The sequence below is a fragment of the Monodelphis domestica genome, chromosome 6 (assembly GCF_027887165.1).
Source record: "Monodelphis domestica isolate mMonDom1 chromosome 6, mMonDom1.pri, whole genome shotgun sequence".
In the NCBI taxonomy this organism is placed as follows: Eukaryota; Metazoa; Chordata; class Mammalia; order Didelphimorphia; family Didelphidae; genus Monodelphis; species Monodelphis domestica.
Genome location: NC_077232.1, coordinates 276,024,729 through 276,047,234, shown reverse-complemented (window position 1 = coordinate 276,047,234; position 22,506 = coordinate 276,024,729). Strand labels below are relative to the sequence as shown.

General features: G+C 39.2%; 1 protein-coding gene across 2 annotated transcripts in view; it reads right to left on the bottom strand.

Annotated features, from left to right (window-relative positions):
* The window catches only part of CNOT6L (CCR4-NOT transcription complex subunit 6 like), a 71,745-nt gene extending 51,708 nt beyond the window's left edge, over positions 1-20,037 (bottom strand). The window contains exon 1 of one of the 2 annotated variants that reach the window (XM_016422998.2): positions 19,541-20,037. The gene's annotated coding sequence lies outside the window, so the exon portion shown is untranslated. Of the gene's footprint in view, positions 1-1,146; positions 1,763-19,540 lie in introns of those variants that run through there. The other variant, XM_056803251.1, reaches the window with a different exon arrangement.
* Between the last annotated feature and the right edge of the window lie 2,469 nt (positions 20,038-22,506).

Below are 22,506 nucleotides of genomic sequence, written 5' to 3'. Positions count from 1 at the left end.
TTTTATGTTTTCTTCACAGTCTTTTGACTTTGCCTTCTTAATTCTTGTTGTTTTGCAAGATCATTAGTTTCCAGTTGCTCGATTCTGGTCCTTAAGGCCTGGTTTTCTGCTTTCACCTTTTGGTATTCAGCTATGATTTCTTGGCATTTTGTTTTTAACCATTTCCCACTTCTCTTGCCAGAAGGCTTCCATCTTTTTGATAAGCTCCCATTTAAATTCTTCCAGAGCTTGTGAACAATTTCCATTTTTTAAGAAAGTTTTGCCTTTGAATTTCATCCTGTATTTCCTCTGTAGGCTGGGTTTTTCCTCTGTAAAAATTTGAGGGTCACTGTCTTTTTTGGAAGGATTTTGAGGATACAGTGTGCAATTATCCATCACTATGGATGTCTTACCTTCCCTTTTTAGTCAGAATTCTGAGTGAGCTGGGCAGGTTCTGTTTATGGAGTTAAGGAGCAAGGATTTTGCCTGAGGCAAGCTATCGAATCTCTGCAGTCCTTTGCAGCTCTTCTCTGCACTACCTTCCCAGGAGTGCCCACGGTCTGCACTCCCTTTCCCACCTGGGTTTCCGGTCTAGCCAGTTTCCTGGGTAGGTCCCCAGAGGTCCTAGTCATCTCCCAAGGACCTAGAGGTGCCCCTCGCTCACTGGCTGGTTCTGGCGGGCTGGCTCTGGCTCCGTAGGTAGGGTGGGGGAGGGTGGATCAGCTCATGTTTGGGTGGGAGCTTTTTCACCCTTATAGTGTGGAAATGCCCAAATCCTACGTACCTTCAATCAATGCTGCGCCCTAATGCACAGTTCCTCCGTTCTTCTGAAAATGATTTTTAAGGACTTTTGAGGTAGTCTATATCGGTGTGCTGGGGAGAGGAAGTGTCCCGCGTCTAGACTGCCGCCATGCTTACCCAGAAGTCAAGATGAAACTATTTGATAAGAGTTCCTATTTTTCAAGAAATTCTGAAGAAACTGGAAGACAATTTGGCATCATCTTCTAACATATTACAACATAAAGTCTAAATGCACAGTACATTTAAATACAAATGGCCACATCATGTAAGAAAACAAAGGCATGGATGTTCATTATGGGAGGAGGAAGATTCTTAACCAAACAATTAGATAAAGAGGATAAAAATGAAGCCAGCTTCAATACCTACCAGATATCTCCACATATGCAGGCTCCACTTAATGCCATGGACTTCATTGCTAGAAACGCTTGATAGGACGTCCCTTTTGACTTTACCTGGCTCAGATCCAGGCCTCCATGCATTTCCATGTATCCTCCACCAAAATTGCACTTCATGTGTGGTCTTCTCTCATCAAAAAAGACAGGGATTGTAGTACATGTCACATAGTAAGGACTTAAATGCCTCATCAATCACTAGCCTCTCCCACAGAAACAAGAGGTGCTATTAAAAAGCAACAGAACCTTGAAAAACTGTCTGTTTAACTGTCATACTAAGGAGAATTAATTTTGATGTCTGAAAAAAGATTATCTCCCCAAAGAGAAGTTTTAACTCATATTACCCAAAAAAAAAAAAAAACAGGAAAATTCTTGAGAAGAAGCTTTTAATCGGAATCCTGAGAATTGAATGGTGGGCCCAATTTTTAGAATAGAGAACTGAGCAGTAGCAGTGACAGTTGACACTCTGGCTATGATCTTTCTCATACAGTACTGTAAAGAATTGTTTTACTTTTAGCTATATTGTTAGTAAATTATATCATCAGCAATTGACAAGTTTAAGTCTAGGGCATTGATATATACATACAAAGTAGTATATTAACATTCATTAAAAATGAATGTCTTGAAAGCCACACCTAGAGTCCTGCATTGCAATCTAACCTCATATACTTTCTAGTTTTGTGTCCCTGGGCAAATCACTTAACCCTCATTACCACTCTTCTGCCTTGGAACCAATTCTAAGACAGAAGTAAGGGTTTAAAAAAATTACTGACTTGATGGATGAAAAAAACTGAGAAATAATTTTTAAATACTTAATTCAAATACTATAGAAATTGTGTGCAATAATAAAGAAATATCTCTCCAATTTCTTTAATTATATTCTTGATATAGAAACCTTAGGAAGGGAATACGGAAGAGAAAGAAAACTACAGAATAATATACACTAATGTAAAAATACTAACCAACAGTAGCTCATGGCTATGATCCCTACTAGCTGAGGTTGATTGATAAGATTTCTTTAGTTGCAGCAGCCAATTTTAGTCTAGCACCAATATGGTGACCCCCTGAAAGAAAAGAGCTACCAACCTACCTAAGAGGTAGGCAAGGCCAAAAAAGGTGCAGGTAAAAACCCCTGTGCTGATTAGTAATGGAATGAGGCCCTTTCACTTCCACCTTGGACGAGATGAGAAGGACGTCAATATAACTAAATACAAACCACTAGCAAAAAATTTCCTCAATCAAAATCCAAGAACTTGAATGATCTATAATATGGAGAAATAAAGGCCTTCCCATTAAGATTAGGGTTTGAAAGACAGGTCCATTACCACCATTATTAGTTTTGGAAACGCAAACTATTTAAAAAGAATGCAAATGGGCAAAGAGGAAACAAAAGTACCACTACTTAGAAATAATATAATGCTTAACCTATGGAGAACCCTAGTCATTTAAAAGTGATGTGAAACCAAGCAATATGAGGATATGTATAAACTTATACTTCTTAACTCATGGTCTTGGCACCACATAAACATCTAGCTAGCTGGCTGATGGTGAAGTAGATAGAAATCTGGACTCTTTAATCAATAAACATTTATTGTCAATAAATACTAGTTTGTACGACCTGGACAAATCACTTAACCACCAAACATCTCAGTGTCCACAATTGTAAAAAGGGGCTGATAATAGCATCTACCTCCCAGTATTGGGGTATACAGGTGTTTCTCTGGTGTGAAGGCTTATTGAGCCATTTTCAAGACTGCTCATCCTCCTTTGGTGCCCATCTGCCTGCCGCTCAGCTCCCACACCCCAATAAACATTCTCTGCAGGCAGGCTAAATTATGTGGATACCTCAAATCCACAGAAGTTGGGGGTGGGGAGGAGTATCTAGACTCGATATGAGAAGATTTTCCCTAGGGGAATGAGCAGATAAGAATACTATGTTCCATTGGTCACAAGGGAGGCAGAAGTACACACTGTGGAGCACTTGGAGCTTAGTCAGACACTGGAAATGCCAAGGTCAGCCAGACCATCTCCAGTTATCTTGTGTTGTCTTACCACTAGATTTGGATGACTATGGAAGAGTAAGGCTGACTTTGTGCAACTCTGTCTCATTTAAATTCAATTTATGAGCAAGTCAAAATCACCCATAATGTAACTTTGGTCGCCCAGTATGAAAGACAATCTCCAGGGGTGTTGATAGGCTCTAATGAAATAATATTTAGAAAGTGTTAGCACTTAAAAATTAAAACTTAAAGTTTTTTTTTTCCCCACAACTATGGCAAGGAAAATAAGCTTTATTTACTTCAACAGGATAAAAAGGATCAAAAGAGTGAAAATGAAATACTTAGACCCCCCCCAAAAAAAATTGTTCTGCACAAGCAAATATAAGTGCAGTTATAATCAGGGAAATTATTAGGAAAAACTTCAAAATCTTATGATAAAGATCTACTATATAAGATATTTTTTAAACTTGATAAATGGTTCATTATATAATGATCAGCCATTAGAAAGAGGCATTTTTTCTCAATGAAATGCTCCAAATCACTAACGTAAAACCAATTTTAAGGTTTCATTTAACAATCATTATGTTACCAAAGATGATAAAAGGAAAAAATTGATCAAGAAGTTGATAGGAGACAGGTAGACAAGCATACTACCGAAAATTGTTCTAGAAAACCATTTTGGAATTATATCCAAAATGGTCAGAAATAATACATACAATTTTTTGGTTTTTCAGAGTTGTTTCCTCTCCTATTAAATAAATTGTTCTGGTTCCGCTCAGTTCACTGTATCAGTTCATATTATTTTCCCCATGTTTCTCAGAATCTTTTATATTCCTTATTTCTTTTGGTGAGATAAAATCCCATTAAATTCACAAGGCCATTTTTGTTTAGCTAGTCGTCCATGGATGTTCCTGTCCTCCCTCCCGAGTATTTATGTGACAACAAAAATCATGGTTCAGAATTTTGGCATATGCAGTAGCAGCCAAACAATAACTGAAGGATAAAGCATTTTTGGCTCAGTAAAGTAAAAAAAGAAAAAGAAAAAAAACTGGCTTAGTAAAGAAAAAAATGGATTAGAGCTACAGAATCAAGATATAGATTCTCAGAAGTGGCCAATATTGTGATTTCTTTTCCTTTATCATAATTTGTATTGAGAGAGTGCATCTACTTAGGGAAGAGGACAGTGACAAATATATTCTAAAAAGCAAAATTATTTTTAAAAGTTAAAAATGTCAAAACAAAAATGTTAGTAATAAATTCTGATTCTAGGAATGAAAATTTTATGGACTTTTAAAGAGTTAAAGAAGTCAGTTCCAAAGAACTTGTGATGAAAAATGCTAGCCACCTCCACATAAAGGATTAAGTTTGAATGAAAATTGAAGAATGTTTCACTTTCACTTTTCTTGCCTTTTTGGTTAATATAGTTAACATATTTCACCTGTATTATATTTCTTGCTTTCACAATACACGAGAGGTTTAGGAGAGAAATTTGGAATTTCTCATATTTTACATTTTACATGAATATAAATAATAATAATATATATATAATATATGTATATATTATATATTATTATTTATATTCATGTAAAATGTATAATATATATATTATTATAATATATATATAATATATATATATAATATAAAAAATATATAATGGATTTTTAAAGGGAGAATGCTGATTTTGATTTAAACCATCAACCAACTTAGGCACAGATTTTAAAAGTCAACAGGAAACAAATGTAGAACTAACCAACCTATAATTAGTTTAGTTATTAAGATGTTGGGAAAGTGGTTACTGATGTAATGTCACTTCATACTTCATGTATTTTACTTAATAATCAAAAGACATTCGTTAAGTTTCTACTATGTGCCAGGCATTATGCCAAAGGCTAGGGATTCAAATAATAATAATAATAATGATACTCCAGGTGCTTACAATCTAATAGAAGGTGATACACCAAAGGAAGGTAAAATTAGGGAGAGAATATTGAATATATATCCTGAATCTCTAACTTAAAAAAGGTTCTGGAATTCAGAAGGGAGAAAGCATAGTAATAAGTACTACAGTTGATTCAATCTTACAGAATTATTATTGGTACTACATCATCATCATCATTGTCAAAGCCTTTTTCCATTTTGCTTGAAACATCCAGGAAAATGGTGCTTTGTGTTGCTATGTTTATTGTAAATTATGTTAATGTTGATTTAATGTATCCCGAGCCATTTTTAGGCTTAAAATATTTGGTCATAATGTGAAATGTGAGGGCAGTTTCATCAGTCTCTCAGAAGGACAATTGTTGAATCTTTAAGAAGGAATAGAAGCTTGAGACTGTAAGTTTCTTTTAGGAAGCTTTAATTTTTTTTTTTTTTGGATGGAAAAGACTGAAAGGGTAGAAAAGGATTGAGAAATTCTTTTGAAAAACCATTTTACAAAGATGAAAAGAAAATTCCCGATGACTTTATGACATCTTAAGAGAAGTATGTATGTAAAATTGATAAGTCAGCAGGCTTAGTGACAGGTCACTCTGTGATCTTTCTTACATCTAACATAATAAATGATTATTTATTGTTTTGTTTGCTGCACTGCTGATGTCCAGCCAAGAATCTTGAAGTGTAGGAGATTAGAGATATTGATATAGAGATGAATAGAATCTTACCAGGAAAGGATCTTCGTTATTTAATAAACTGGGGGCTCAGAGCTAATTGATGTTGATAGTTAAAATAGATATTGTAGTAATTGAGGAAATCCCTGAATAGATACTTTGCCTTGGATACCAGATCTGAGACCAAAAAAGATGAACTACCCAGTGCTAATAATGGAATACTATTGCCCTATAAGAAATGATAAAGACAACCACAGAAAAAACATCTGGATTTTTGTGAGGTGATACAACAGAACCAGGAGAACATTGTACACAGTAACAGCAATAAAATTCAATGATCAACTATAAATGACAACTATTATGAGTAGATCCAGGACAACTCCATGGGGCTCATGACAGACTATCCACCACCATAAAAGGCCTGAAAGCATGCCATTCTTCACTTTATTTCTTCCATGATTTATTCTCTAATGTTACTAATATGTGTCCTCTTTCACAACATGGACATGTATAACTTGTGTACTTGATCATATTACCTGCCATCTTCTGAAGGGAGGACAAGCAGGAGGGAATGAGAGAACCCAGATCTCAAAATATCAGAAAATGATTATCAAAAATTGTATCAATTCGTGATCTGGGAAAAAAAAAATCCTTAAAAGTCTCCAAACAAATTTGGAGCAATAGAACCCACAAAAGGATGGAGTCAAACAATTTTTTCACCAAAGACAAAGGAAAGGTCAGTCTCACTGGGTAAGGAGACATAGTCCAAAGCAGTAAGCATCCAAGCAAGCCAGCGGCAAACTTCCACAAAGTAAGCCACCCAGGCAGCCAGACCTCCCATGTCCCAGCCCCTAAGGCAGTCAGGACTCCTGACCCCAAAAGCTTTGGATAGTGCGCCCACCCCATCTCAGGAGGAGAGATAAGCTTTAGGAAACAGTTAACTCAGATAAAGTTACCATGATGACAGGGAAGATCAAAAACATGAACTACTTCAGAAGCCTCAAAGAAAAATGTGAAATGGTATCACTCCTGTAAGGGCTCAAAAAACCCTTTATAAAGCAAATTAAGATGGATGACTAGGTGGCTCTCTGGATATAGAGCCAGGCATAGAGTTTAAATCTGGGTTTGGACACCTCCTAGCTGTGAGGCCTGATCAAGTCACTTAATTCCCACTGTCTCACCCATACCGCACTCTTAGAACTGATACTTAGTTATCAATTCTTAGAGAAATCAGATGGGTTTTTTTTTAAACAAATAGATGAAGAAAAATTAAGTTAAGAAGTGAAGAGGGACACAATATGATCATGAAAAAAATAATCAACAATTTGGTAAATGAAGCACAAAAAATGGAAAATGTGTAGAAAAATGGCATGAAAAAAAACCTTAAAAGCAGAATTGGCCAAATGTAGATGGGTACAAAATTTCAATGAAGAAAATAATGCCTTTAAATTAGAATTGGGCACATGGAAACTATGAGACTAAAGAAAGATCCATGAGTCATCAAGAAACATTTTTTTTTAAATAGAAGAAAATGTGAAATGTCACATTGGAAAACTGACCCAGAAAATAGGTTCAGAAGAATTAATTCAAGAATTGGACTCTCTGAAAGCTCTTAAAAAAAAGAGCCTGGACATCATTATTAGAAATTATCAAGGAAAACTGCCCTGATATATTCATGATCAGGAGGACAAGAAACTGAAAGTATCCAGACACAGATGAAAATAAACAAGAAAGTTAAGGATGTGAATAGAATCTTGGAAAATTGAAAAGGAACAGTAAGGAATACACCTTTTTTGCCTCATGGTACATGGCACCTACATAAAAACTGACTATATTAGGGTATTAAAAAAAATCTCACAGCCAAAATCAAAAGTATCAAATGCATATTTTCCAGACCTGTATTACACGATAAAAATCGCATTCACCAAAGAGCTGTGGAAAGACATTGAAAAGTAATTAGAAGGAATGAGTGGGTCAAACAACAAAACAGAAGTAATCAATAATGTCATTAAAGAAAATGACAGACAACATACCAAAATTTATGAAACACAGCTAAAGCCATACTCTTGGGGAAATTTTATATCTCTAAATGTTTGTATAAAATAAATAACAGCTTGATGAATCTGTTAGGCAACTAAAAAAAGAAAAAGACAACAAATAAATCCTCAGTTAAACACCAAATTGGAAATCCTGAAAATCGAAGAATACTCTTCTTTAAAATCTACTTTTAAAATTGAAAGAAAACCACCAGAGGACACTTAGATGGCATAGCCTAGCCTATGCCACTCTTCTGTCTTGGAACCAACATACAATCTGGATTCTAAGATGGAAGGGTGTTGTTTTTTTAATTCAACAAATAAGTCTAGGAGCTAGCTTTATAAAAGAAAAAAAAATAAACTATGGGAGTTATTTTGCCCAATATGGTGTTGGTAACTAAACCAGAAAGAGAGAAAATAAAACTATAGATCAATTTCCCTAATATTGATGCAAATCTTTAAAATAATAACAAGGACATTACAGCAATATATCACAAAGATCACCCATTATGGACCATGAAGTTTTTATGCCATAAATTCAGGAATAGTTCAGTATTAAACTAATAAATAGTTCAGTCAAATTGACCTTGTCAATAATAACAAAACAAACAAACAAAAAAACAGAAAACATTTTACAAAATACAACATCCATTTCCGTTAAAAACACTACAGAGCATAGAAAAATGGAGCTTTCCTTTAAGCATTGTACTGGGATAAGCTAGCTTTCCCAGTAAGATCAGGAGGAAATAATGATGTCCATTATTTTCACTATTATTCAATAATATACTAGAAATTCCAGTTATGGTAACCAAAAAATTAATTGAAAGAATGAGAATGAGCAATTGCAGAATTACACTTGAACTAAAGAGTTACGGCAATTAACAACTTGCAGGCTATAAAATAAACCCATATAAATCAGTATTTCTACATATTACCAATCCAGCAATAGCAAGAAAATACTATTTAAGATAACAGTAGACAATATAAAAAACCTGGGGTGGGGGGTGGGGTTTATCTGCCAAGTTAAATCCAGGAACTATAAAGAACACAATTACAAAACCCTCTTCACAAAGTCATTCAAACAACTGGGAAAAAACATCAATTGCTTATGGGTAGGCCAAACTATTCTTAGTGCCATAATCAAACTATCAAAAAAATATTTCATAGAGCTAGAAAAAATAACGAAATTGATCTATAAAAACAGAAGACCAAGTAGATCATCTTTTTTTAAATGTGAAGGAAGGTAGGCTAGATAGATTATCTCAAATTGTATTACAAAACAATCAAGTGGGGGTTAAGAAACAGTGGTGGCTATAAAACATACATTAATTAAGCTATTGTTTGATAACTCGAACTGCTGGAAAACAGTATGGCAGAAACTAGAGAAAGAGACATCTCACACCATAAACCAAGATAAATTAGGGTAGCATGGAATAGGTTAAAAAACAAACCAAAGGATAAATGAAGAATTTATCACCAAATAATAGAGCAAGTGATAACAAACCTTTTAGAGACAGAGTTGCATGTGAGGCACCCTTCCCCTTACCCCAGCCAGGGCAGGGAGGAAGTGCTCCCATTGGGCTGCTAGGCAAAGGGGCCAATGATATGAAAAATATTGCCAGACTCCATGGGAGCACCCCCTTCTGGCATGTACATCATGTATGCCATAGGTTCACCAACATGCACATAAGAGAATTATAAGAAATAAATGGACTATTTTGATTATTATTGCATATTATTATGTATTTTTTTACACAAACAAAACCAACGCGACAAATATTAAAAGAAAGCAAAAAACTGGGGGAAATTTTTATGTCTTTGGTAAGACTTCATTTCTCAAATATATAGAGAATTGAGTCAAATTTGTAATACTACAGTCATTCTCCAAATCAGTATGGAATGTCTTAGCTATATTTTCTCAACAATTAGAATGATTAAAGACAATTCCCACCCCCGGAGAAAAGGATTGATAGGATATGAATGCAAATCGGGGAATATTTTCCACCTTTTTCATTTTTTTCCCCTGGATGTATCTACTTCTATAATACAATATGGAAGGAAATGCTTTACATGATTTCATATGTATATGAAATTGGTTACTTTCTCAAGGAAGGAAGTATATCTTAACATGAAACTGGGGGAAAAAATATTGATAAATTTGACGTAGTGATCCACCTAAACTATCTTTCTCAAAGAGGTCATCAACAAAAAATTTTTATATAAATATACAACATTCTCAATATATGAAATGAGATTCAGTTTTTTTGTGGTTGGAAAATGAGGGGATGCCCTTCAATTGGGGAATGGCTGAACAAATTGTGGTATATGTTGGTGATGGAATATTGTGCTAAAAGGAATAATAAAGTGGAGGATTCCATGGAGACTGGAACAACCTCCAGGAAGTGATGCAGAGCGAAAGAAACAGAGCCAGGAGAACACTGTACACAGAAACTGTACACTGTGGTACAATCGAACGTAATTGGACTTTTCAGTTAGTGTCAATGCAATGTCCCTGAACAACCTGCAGGGATCAAGGAGAAAAAAACACTACCCACAAGCACAGAGGACAAACTGTGGGAGTAAAAACACTGAGGAAAGGCAACAGCTTGACTACAGGGGTGGAAGGGATACGATTGAGGAGAGACTCTAAATGAACACCCTAATGCAAAAACCAATAACACGGAAATGAGTTCGGATCGGATGTATACCCAGAGGAATCACACATCGCCAATGGGGGGGGGGGGGGGAGGAAAAGAAACTGATCTTTGTTTCTAATGAATGTTTGAAAATGACCAAATAAAATGTTTAAAAGGAAAAAAATTAATTATGAAAATATATATATATGAAATGAGAATGCCACTGACATAAAAACATGTCCTAAAGATATAAATGAAGCAGACAAATCCCTTGTATCTCTAAAACTATGATCTTATGATAATCAGTGAAGAAAACAGAACCAAAAAAAGCCTCCAATCAACAAACATTGGCTAAGTGACACCAAAAGTATAAATGCCAGGGACTGAGGATATAAAAACCAAAAGTAACTTCAGTAATGTAAGGCTGGATGTTCTAATTAACATGAACAGTACTGATTTGGGAGAAAAAATTATGAAGTACATGTAACTCCTCTGTCAAAAGGAAAACAGGAGATTTACAGGTATACAGGTAGAGAATGTTCCATATGCTACCAAATGTGGTTGCTTTGTCAACAAGTTTTTTTTTTAAGGCAGCAAGGTGGTCCAATGAATAAAGTATGGCAGGCTGGAGGCCATAGACATTTATTAGCTGTGTTGCTCTGTAGAAGTTACTCAACTTGTTTGCTTCAGTTTCCTCAACTGTAAATGTAGATATAACCGTATAGTTGTGGTGTGGCTAAAGTGTGATATCTGTGTAGTGTTTACCAAGGAATGAGTTACCTATGTGCTCTTTATTATTTGTTGGTTTAGTTATTTCTGTCCTGATTCATAACCCCATTTTGAATTTTGGAGAGGGAGGGGGCAAAGATACAGGTTTGTCACACCTTCTCTGGCTCATTTTACAGAGGAACAACAAGGTTAAGTGACTTGCCCAGGGTCACACTACCCAAGGTCAGAGGTGAATTAAGATGAATCTTTCCAAGTTTAGGGGCTACCACTCTTATATCCACTTCAGCACCTAGTTTGCCTGACAGTAGGAACTTAATATTTGTTCCCTCCTTTCCTGCTTTTCTTTGTTTGAGTGAAGGAAATCTATTAGTAATATCTATTAGAAGTAACAGCTAATAGCATCTTTAAGGTTTGATTTTTGATTTTTATTTGATTCTCCCAATCTATCTGTAAGGTGCTATTATTATTCCTACTATACAGGATGGCAAAACTGGGACTATTGGAGCTTAAATACGGGGCTACTAAGTACGAAGGAATTGAAAGTCCAGTCTTCAAAGTACAATGCTTTATTAAGAAATGACCGAGGCTTTAAAAAAGGAGAGGTACCAAAGAGTAGGGGGATTTTTAACTTTAAAAGAATAAAATATGTAAAACCCAGTGGAATTGCACATTAGCTATGGGAGGGAGATGGAAGGAGGGGAGGGAAAGAATGTGAATCATGGAAACATGGAAAATTTTTTCTTAATCAATATATGAAATTTTTTTAAAGAATAAAAACAAAATTAATGATGGGACTAATCTCCCCTCACCTAGATTGCTTTAACAGGTAAGCTGCTCTATTCTCCTTTTCCATCCATAACCAGATGTTACTGCTCTTTTTCCTTGATTTCCCTAATATAAGAATCTAAAACAGCTTGTCCTATCAGATGCCCAGGCTTTCCCAGACCATCCTAATTTCTACATAACTCAGCCCTCCTTCAGCAACAAGCTCAAGTTTTGTCTCCCATACATCCATGTCTCCTGTCTTTTCCTTGAACCCAGGATGACATGACTTAAAAGTTCATATTTTTAGTCTTCCTTGCCTAATACAATTCCTTTACTTTTTCCTGTCATTTTGACCTTAATATCACCCATGTTTTATTTTCTGTACTTCTAATTAAAGGTCCACTGAACAAACATCTATTAATTGATTCTATGTACAAGAAAGACATTGTACAAGGAGTCAGAGATATAAAGGCGGGGGGAGATCATGGAACTTTAGATTTAGAAAGGAACAATCAACTAGCTAATTCCTAATTTTTATAGATGAGGAAATTAAATCAGAGGAATTAAGTAAACTTGTCCAAAGTTAAACATGTAGTGAGTGCTAAATGCACTGCTTTTCTCAGTCTTCATCCTTCCTCTGACATTGTCAAATCACCCTCATCTTATTTTTCTTGTTCACTCATTTCATACTTTTTGTGACCCCATTTGGGGTTTCTTGGCAAAGATTAAGTTGTGTGCCTTTTCTTCTACTCATTTTACAGAATGAGGTCAACAGTTAAGTGACTTTCTCCAGGGCACAAAGCTAGGAAGTGTCTGAGGCAAGGTTTGAACTAGAGAAGATGAATGAAGTCTTCGTAATTTCAAGACTCTATCCACTATTTGCCTTTCTCATAGTTATTCTATTTGGGACACTAATTTTCCTGGTTCCCCTATATATCTAATCACTCCTGTTCAGCCTTCCTTTTACAGGCCAACAGTAGGCTTTTTCCCATACCTTCTCCCTCTATACTACACTTCATTTGATGATCTGAAGTCCCAGAGCTATGAAGTTTCTTTCCAGACCCACAGGCTCTCCCTAGATCGTATAAATATCTTAAACTCAGCATGTCCAAAATGAAACTTATTATCTCTTCCTACCCAACTTTCTCCCAATTCTAAACTTCCCTATTTCTGTTGATGGGACATATAGGAGGCATTTAAAAAAGAATGACTAAGTGGATATGAACCAACATCCTCTAACTCTACAAAGTCTGTCTGCAGCTTACTTTCCATTTTTCAAAAAAATCCAGACCTTTTGTCTTGGTATCAATACTGTGTTCCAAAGCAGAAAAGCAGTAAGGTCTAGGCAATGGGGGTTAAATGACTTGTCCAGGGTCACACAGAGCTTGTACACATAAATACAAAGTATTCATCAAATTATACAAAGTAAATTCATGGGGCAGTTCGGTAGCTCAATGGATAGAGCAGCAAGCCTGAAGTTGGGAGGACCTAGATTTAAATCTGGCCTCAAATACTTCCTAGAAGAGTGAACCTGGGCTGGTTTTGCCTAGCCTTTCCTTGCCCTTCTATCTTAGAGGTGTCACTAAGAAAGCAAAGGTTTAAAAAATAAAAATAAATCCACTGGGGAGCCAGGACTAATCAAAAGCCATGTATCAAATATGGCACCCTGAGCTATGCCATGAGAACTTAGGGATTCATTCCTCCCTAGTACACCCTTCCTGCCCCTAAGGATACAACCTAAAGTGGTAAAAAATTGGGGGAGAGGGGATGGGAACTTTGTTGTTAAGTCCCATTATGTGCTGCCCTTGGATAAGTCTTCCTGATTTCAAGCCAGGGATTCTATCCACTGAGCCACCTAGCTGCCCAATCAAGCTGCTAAAGCTTCTTAATTCTAGATCCTAACTAATTTCTCTCCTATCCATCCCCCCTTTTCTAACTGCATCCCCTTATATTATATTATATATTATATTATCAAGGCTAATAGTCTCCTGGGGGCAGCTAGGTGGCTCAGAGCATAGGATGCTAGGACTGGAGTCAAGCAGAGCTGAGGTCTCAAACACTTACTAGCTGTGTTGGGCAAATCACTTAATCCTACTTGCCTCAGTTTTCTCATCTGGAAAATGAACTGGAGAAGGAAATGGCAAACCATTCCAATTTCTTTGCCAAGAAAGCCTCAAATGAGGTCAAATGAGGTCTGATATAACTGAAAAACAACAAAAGCAGATAACGAGGCTGGAAGTCAGAAAGACCTGACTCCTAACTCAAACTCTTGCTAGTTGTGTGGCCTTGGGCAAGTTCAATGGGACAAGACTAAAAGGGCAGACAATTGCATCCTTTTGAATAATAATAGTATTGGATGAATGAGGAGGTGAAGGAGATGGTGAAAGAGAATATAGATATTCAAGTAATGTTTGTTATATTTTATCTGCTCTTTTTCAAACTGTCCTATTATGTGACCTACAGGTGGCTATTTTAGAATGATAACAGCACAGCCACAAATATCAACAGGTAAAAAGATCAATCCCAAATGAGGCCTTACACATTAACACAGTACTCAAAGATTCATGCTCTTACAAGAAAAAGAACATAAGCTTTATTTAGTATCTCTGGGGAAAAAAAAAAACCTGGACCCTTACATTTGAAACTCCAAGTTTTCTTAACTCTAAAAGTCTTATCTGATGACAGGGCCCAGAAAACTACAAAGAAAATTCTCACCTATGTATTGCTACAAGAAAATAAACTGTTTACAATACAACTATCAAATCTAAGGAAGAGGTTGTACAACTTTCAAATCTCTCAGAATTAAAGAAATTCACTCTTCAGAGATAAAAATTCCATTAAAAAACACTTCTAAGGAAAAGTAATATTTGTACTAAATACTGGGCAAGCTTTTGTTGTTGTTGTTGTTTATCAATACATGTCCTTGAGGGCAGCTAGATGGCTCAATGGATAGTCAGGCCCAGAGATGGGAAGATGTGTGTTCAAATCTGCTCTTAGACACTTCATATGTAATCCTGAGCTTACTGTTCCTTCTGCCTTAGAAATATAGTATTGATTTTTAAATGGAAGGTAAGGGTTTAAAAAAACACACATATATATCAAGAAAAGTTAATAGGATTTGAAGTCAGACAACTAGTATTCAAATCTCTCTTACTATGGGATATGGCTATGACCTTGGGTTACTTACTTTCTCTGGACCTTTTTCATTATCTACAAAGCAAGATGGTTAATTCTCATACTTTTTGGACTCAGAATCTTATTACATTCTTAAATATGGTGGAACCCCTCCTCCCTAACCTCTTAGGGAAGGGTCTTTGGTTTATGAGGGGTATATTGATAATTACCACTAGTTCTAAGAAAATAATTTTGACCTCATATGCCTTGAAAAGGTCTTAGGGACCCCAGATCATGTTAAAAGAATTATTGAACTATATTATCTCCAAGAACTCCATTATCATTACAACCAGGAAAGCAATTACCCATTTTCTAGGTAAAGAAACTAAAGCTCAGAGTTTAAACTGATGGTGTCAGTGATGGTGAACCTTGCCTCAAACCACCTCCCCAGAGGGACTGGGTGTTGCCCCCCACCTTACCCCTGACAGGGGGGGAAGTGCACCCATTGGGCTCCTGGGCGTGGATGGGAGGCTCATGTGAGGAGGGGGAGGAAAGTGGTCCAAGCACCCCCTCCAAACCCACCCTGCTATCTGAGCCACACCCTCAGGCAGCATGTAAGCCCTCCTCCACCTCCCAAGCACCTTACCCCAGACTGGGGTAACTCCCATTAGGTTGCTAGGCAGAAAGGCAGGAGAAGTAAGGCATATCCTTAGGAGGTGCATGGTGAAGGGGAAGAGTCCTTCTGACTTTGAATTCTGGCAGGCAACTGTAGGCTGGTCAACAGAGGGATCTGCATAAGTGCACATGTGTCATAGGTTTAAAATCATAGGCCTAGGGTGACCCAGCTGGTTCAAATGGTGAGACTCCAGAATAAAAGGTTCTAGTTTTCTGAGCAACTGATTACTCCAATGCTTTTTCTTCTTATGCCACCCCACTTCCTATTTTTATCAATATCTGATGTCCACATCAGCATTATAAAATTGAAGACATTTTTCTCTTCATAATTTTTTCTTGACCCCGTTTTCTTTGGTAACATTCCTAAGTTTTAAAAAAAATTTCCCTTTCCCAAAATTTAATGAATTTCTGATTTTTTAATTCATAATAATTGAAACCCAGTGTACTACCCAAAATTGGAAGGGGGGGAAAAAGCATTTACAGAATACAATTGAAATATTTTATTTAATAAGGACCTGCATTAACATACAACTAGTTGCAAAATCAAAATGTTTTGGTCATGTTAACTTTTTTGTAAGGATTCTCAATTCAGAACCCATTCTAACCCCTGTATTCTAGTCAATTTTGAAAAATCACATAACAGAAGCCTGACATCTTGCCTTTTATAATAAACAAAAGCTGTTCCAGGACTAGTCAAAAAGTGAATACATAAATGTGCTGAAACTTCAATGGTTTACTGGATTAACAAAAATAACAGCCAATGTTGATGTTGATTCAATCTCACCTGGTTTTGAAAATCACTATCAGAAAATGGCAATTCCAAACTTATGCCATTATCTCCCTACATTATCCCTACACTCAATCTTTCTCACCTCCCTCCCTACTCCCCACCCCAAAAGCAAGTGCTGTTCAATTGAAAAATTAGACCCTGGAAACAGCTAATTTCACTGGGCACTTCTAACAACTCTAAATAAGTTCTAAAGAACTATTTATGTCTATATCATTCTTTATGGTGAAATATAACAAAAAAGGACAAGTCACTTTTATTATTCCTGATGAAGTAGAGAAAGGGAAGGGGGGGGGGAGGAAAAGATGGAAAAGCTTTTACTAGATACTACTATATACTGAGCATTGTGCTAAGCACTTTACAAATATTTCTTTTGATCTTCACTACTACCCTGCTGTGTTATTTTACAAAGAGGTTAAGGGACTTACATACACCCTAGGTCATACAGCTTTCTAAGTGTCTGAAGTCACATTTGAACTCAGGCATTCCTGCCTCCAGACTCAGCACTCTATCCACCTTCACCAACTGTCTCTGATGACTGGATGATGGCATATTTTCAATACAAACCAAAATCTTCAAGTATTTTCTGAATCAAAATAAGACTATAAAAGCAAATTAAAGGGATTACCTTCTAGAATATATTTCTCTTCTTGGAGCAAATGTACCTTATAAATATGTAAAACATATTCAGTTATTTAAATCAGAAAGCATTGCATAGTGGAGTATCTGGTTTTAGAGCAACCTGACACAAACTGGCTGAATGGCTGAGGAGTCACTTAAAACCTCTCAGAGCAAAATAAGGTACCAATCAATCAGCATTGGTAGAGGGAATTGTCCCATCTTGGAGTTTCCAAAGCCAACCTACCTTACTAGTAGCAGTTTTCAAATGCTTTCAAATATTAAGAAACTCCTTCCATCTCCAAAAAGATACTGTTTATGTGGGTCACATCTACTCAAATATCTTAGTATTAGTATTTTTGGCCTCAAGGACCCCTAAGTAAAAACTATACTCTGGGCCTTCTAAAAACACTCTCAGAAAAATGTAATACTCTCTAAATATGACTTTACAGCTACTAAACACTGTATGTACATCTTGGTTTTTTCCCCTTAAAATTTCTACCACTTCACAATCTAAAATTAAAACTCATATGCATCCTTAGTATGCAACAAGTACTAAAGTTAGTTGGAGTTAGGTCTGGAGTCAAGTCCTACCTCAGACACTTAATGCCTAGGCAACTGCACTTAAACCTCTTTGCCTCAGTTTCCTCAACTATAAAAAGATGATAATACTAACTCTCCCTTCCTCCTCTCACCCTCAGAAAATATGACTCGGCTATAGCTAGCAAATGTTAAGAATTAAGAGGGATTGGGGAGATTTTCTAAAACAAAAAACTACTATTTTATCTGAGCTTTGTAACCTAGAATACACACTAAATTAGTAACAGAAGTGTTTATTACTCATACCAATGTTGTTTTGTCTACAAGTCCTGGGTATGAACTAGTGATGTGTCTCTGGTAGTAGTTAAAGAAAATAATTCCCTTGTCCCTCTAGATACCAGGATTTTATGAAATCAAGATTGGGGAATGCAACCTCTTTAGAGGTTTTTTAGAGTTTTAAGTCCACATAGCCCAAAGAAACTGAGAGGTTAGTCAGCCTCACTAGAAAAAAATTTTTTCCAATGTAACCACTCGTCTACAAATCAATTTTTAAAAATTAAAATCCCAATCATTTATATTTGGAATTGAAATGAATGGCTTTTTTCTCTTTTTAGACTTTGCTTAGAAGATAAACAATCAGTATTAAAATAGCATTCATAAAATACATACTTAGTGGGCAAGTGAAGGCGGTTAGACTCAGATTCTGGCAAATGTGAACAAATAGGGATTAGAAGTAACAAAACTTGAAAGCACGAGAACAATATTCCAGGCAATTGAGATAGAATCGGTGAGGGAACTCCTGTAGAAGCTGCGATGCCTCGGTCAAGCTCCCCTCAAACGCTTCTATAGCTGGCCTGTGCCCTCCCCCACGTACTCAGGGAGCAGGCAGGCGCCCCGCAGCTTAAGACACCTCCCCTCCTCTATCCCCTAGGAGGCAGAAGACAGCAGTCTCCCATCACCTCCCCCTACCGAATCTTCCCTTCCATCATTCCAGAGTGGCCCTCGGGCCCGCCTCTCGCTAGGGGAGGCCCCTCTCCATTTCTCCACTCCCCCGGGATGCGTACACTCCTGGGGTAAATGTTCCCCATTCAATCCCCGGAGAGCTGGACGCCCGCGGGCAGGGCCTTTTCCAGCAAATATCTTCCTCTCTCGGTTTTCCGCTCTTTCACTAACCACCGCCCTCCTACCAGCCCCAGCGGGGGCGAAGTGTTTTAAAGAAAAAACTCTGCCTCCAGAGTGCAGGGAGGGGGAGGAGGTGGGTCTCGGGCGCCCCCTACTCCCGGGGTGAGCGGGCCCGCGCAGCGCGGTCCCGGGCGGTTAGGCCACGCTGCGGGCTGGGGTCCGGCCTGCTCCCCCAGACGCGTGAGGGAGGCTGGGCCGTGGGTGTAACTACCAGAGTTACACGAACACGTTTGCCACGACGAATGCAGCTCGCAACTGAGGCTGGGAACAACTGCGCACACGCACACCGCACACACACGCACAGATAGGAGTACGCGGGGGAGGGGATGTAAATAAGACAGTAGGCCCTCGCCTTCGCCTCCATTCTACACCCACGCACAAGCGAGAAGCCTCGCCCCCCGTAATGTTCCAAAACGCACGTTCCCTCCATCGGTCCCAAAGCCAAGCCAAGCCGTCCCCCCCACTGCCCCTGCCTCCCCGGCGCCCGCACGCGCGCGCACACTCACCGACACACACGCACACAGGACCACACGCACATACCCACGGGCGCTGCCCCCGGCCTGGGCCGGTCATACCTCGCTACCCCCTGCCCAGCAGCCAAGAGCTCGACGCGCGCGCGCCCCCCGCGGTGCCTCCAGGGCCCCCCCCCCGCCCGTCCCCGCGCTACCCCACCCCCGCCTCACCTGCATTCAGCGCGCCGAGCTCCGGGCGGCGGCGGCGGCGAGGCAAGCGAGGGAGGCGGCGCGGCGGCGGCGGCGGCGGGGACGGCGGGGGCGGCGGGGCTGAGGGCAGCCAAGACATGCAGGCAGCCCGCCGGCGGGGACAGGCACCGGCCGGGAGGGGCGCGGGGCAGCCGGGCCGGGCCGGGCCGGGCCGTGGGGAAGGCCGAGGCGGGGCGGCCCCGCTCCCAAGGCTCACTAAGGTGGCTCCGCGGCGCCTGACTCCGCGGCTCCGACCTGAGCCCACCGCCGCGGGGGAAGCTTGGTGCTGTACTCCGCCGGCTCGCAGAGGCCGTGGCCTCGGCGCCCGCCGCCTTCCGGTTCTTTCTCTCACTCACGCTGTCCACGTTCCAAGCCCCCGGGCCGGGGGAAAAAAGGAGGCGGCCGCCGCGCGAGCTGCGGATGGAGATTAACAACAAGGTGCCGAGAGTGAGAGGAAGGCTGATTGACGTGGAGGGGCTGGCGGGAACCGGACACGCCCCCATGGCTCGGCCGGAGGTGGGGCTGCGCATGCACTCGTGTTGGGGGCGAGGTCGCGCCTGCGCAATCGGAGGAAACCACGGGATGGCTCCTCCTCTCCCGCGCTCCCCTACCCCGATTCCCCCTACGAAACGCGCAGACCTTCCGGTTGTTTGCAAGCTTTGCGGGGTGTACACGCGCCCTGGGAGGGAGGGGCAGAGCTGAGATCACCCCGCCATCTATTTTTACTGCGAACTATTTACCGCAGTCGTTACCGAGTCCAGCTGCGGGAAGAAGGGCTGTGAAGCAAGAACGCTCCTCGAAACTGCTGATGGACTTGGAGGACTAAATTCAAGACATGCTTCCGCGGCAGCGATGGGGTATGGGAAGGGTCGTCTTACCTGCTGGAGTTACCCGCATATGTCCCTCCCCACCCTCCAACCCTCAGAGAGCCGGGCGCAGCCTAAAAGACAAGTGAAAGTAAATACACATCACTACCTCTCCCCCTTACCCCCCCCCCCCCGGCCCCCGTTCTTGCCCCTGGTTTAATCCTATTGAGCATCATGTTATGGTGACTTCTATGGTCTGGATTACCAAACCCTGTCAAGAAAAACCTTGATGTGGCAGACCTTGGGCTAATCAAAGAAAGGCCACAGACAGACGGGCCTATTCACAACTCCCAGTTTAATGAGGTAGACAACGTGCAAACAGCTAGTACAAACAAACCGTGAAAACAGAAGGAGGACGCACCTAGCATTCTTATTGTGTGAAGTGGAAATTTAAGGGGACCTTGAAATTATCAAAGTACACCATCCTTAACCACTATTTTAAAAAATGGGAAAAACCAGTTTCCCAAAATGGAGATTATTAAGAGAGAAATGTGGGGCATTGCCACCTTAGGGCCTAAGCCAAATGCCCCAAAAAATTTACAGAGAGAGATGCGCGGCTATATCTCTCAGGTCATTATCAGAGCAGGAGTCACTGACTGATTCTTTGAGTTACAGAAAGACGACTTCTAGGAAAATGCAATAGATATATTTTACACATTCAAGCAAATTAACATTTGTAAAAGAAATGGTCTAAAGTGGAGACAAAAGTTTTAATCCAGAAATAACCGACAAGAATATTATTTAAAAAGAGGAGTTCAGGGGGCAGCTGGGTAGTTCAGTGGATTGAGAGCCAGTCCTAGAGATGGGAGGTCCTACGTTCAAATTTGGCCTCAGAAACTTCCCAGCTGTGTGACCCTGGGCAAGTCACTTAACCCCCATTGCCTACCCCTTACCACTCTTCTGCCTTGGAGCCAATACACAGTATTGACTTCAAGAGGGAAGGGAAGGATTTAAAAAAAAAAATTCAGGACTGGATTATAAGGGAGGGGCTGATGTGAGGATAAACTTTGAGAGCAGGACTGTGTTTGGCCTTTCTTTGTAGCCCCTAACTTTGACACAAAGTGACGACTTGCTTTAAAGGAAACATACTATGTGGAGTGAGAAATTAGTGTGTTATTCTCAAATTATTAATATTTAAAAGCTTGTTCTCTTCCCCTCAACTTCTCCCCCAACCATTTCTCTTACAAGATTACCACACTCTTTTCCCTTTTAGACAAAGTGCTTTGCTTTGGGTCTTTGGAGTATGTTTGGGAACTTGCCCTGGGCAGGAGTCCCAGGCTGATGGTCTTAGATCCTGAAAGTACCCAAAGATCAAATTTTAAATACAAATCCCTTCTGGGAGGCTTGATTGCCTCAGGATTCTCTTATAAGTAAGGGATTTTTTTTCTGTGAGTTTTGGGACATTTGACTTGGGTCATTGACTTGAGACAGTGCCCACCACTTCTCTCTCAATAAAGCAATATATTTTAAGTGATGGATTTCCCTGGTCATATTTTTTTAATAGTGGTTAAAAAGACCATCCTTTGAAATTTTCAAGGTCCCCTCATTTTCCACCCCACACAACAGGATGCATACTGGATAACATGAATGACCTGATCTCATTTGATTCTCACTCATTTGGGATTTGGGAATTTAAAGTACCAAGGCTCTTTTTCTTTTTAATTATATTAGTGCTGGACTGACTAAAACACAGGCAATATCCCATCTATAGCAAATTACTTTAGAGGTATAATACTACTATTCAGTTGAGATCTGAATTTAAACCCCTTTTGGGGTTTTGGATTTTTTTTTGTTTGGATTTTGTTTTGGATTTAACAATTATTTTCAGCTTTAGTAAATTAATACACAATTATTATTGTGATGTTTTTTTAGCACACTGGTCTCCTGTTGGTTGCAGTTAGTCTTAAACTTTATTATTGGTGTGAAATGCATTCATCTCCTTCCATTAATAAAACATGAAATGTAGGTGCAAATGATTAACTAAAGGAATATCATGTCCATGTAATTGCTGCATATTGTGTGCTTCAAGGAAGTGTGCTTATTAGAGTGATGGAAATAGCCCTCAGGACAGAGAAGGCAACA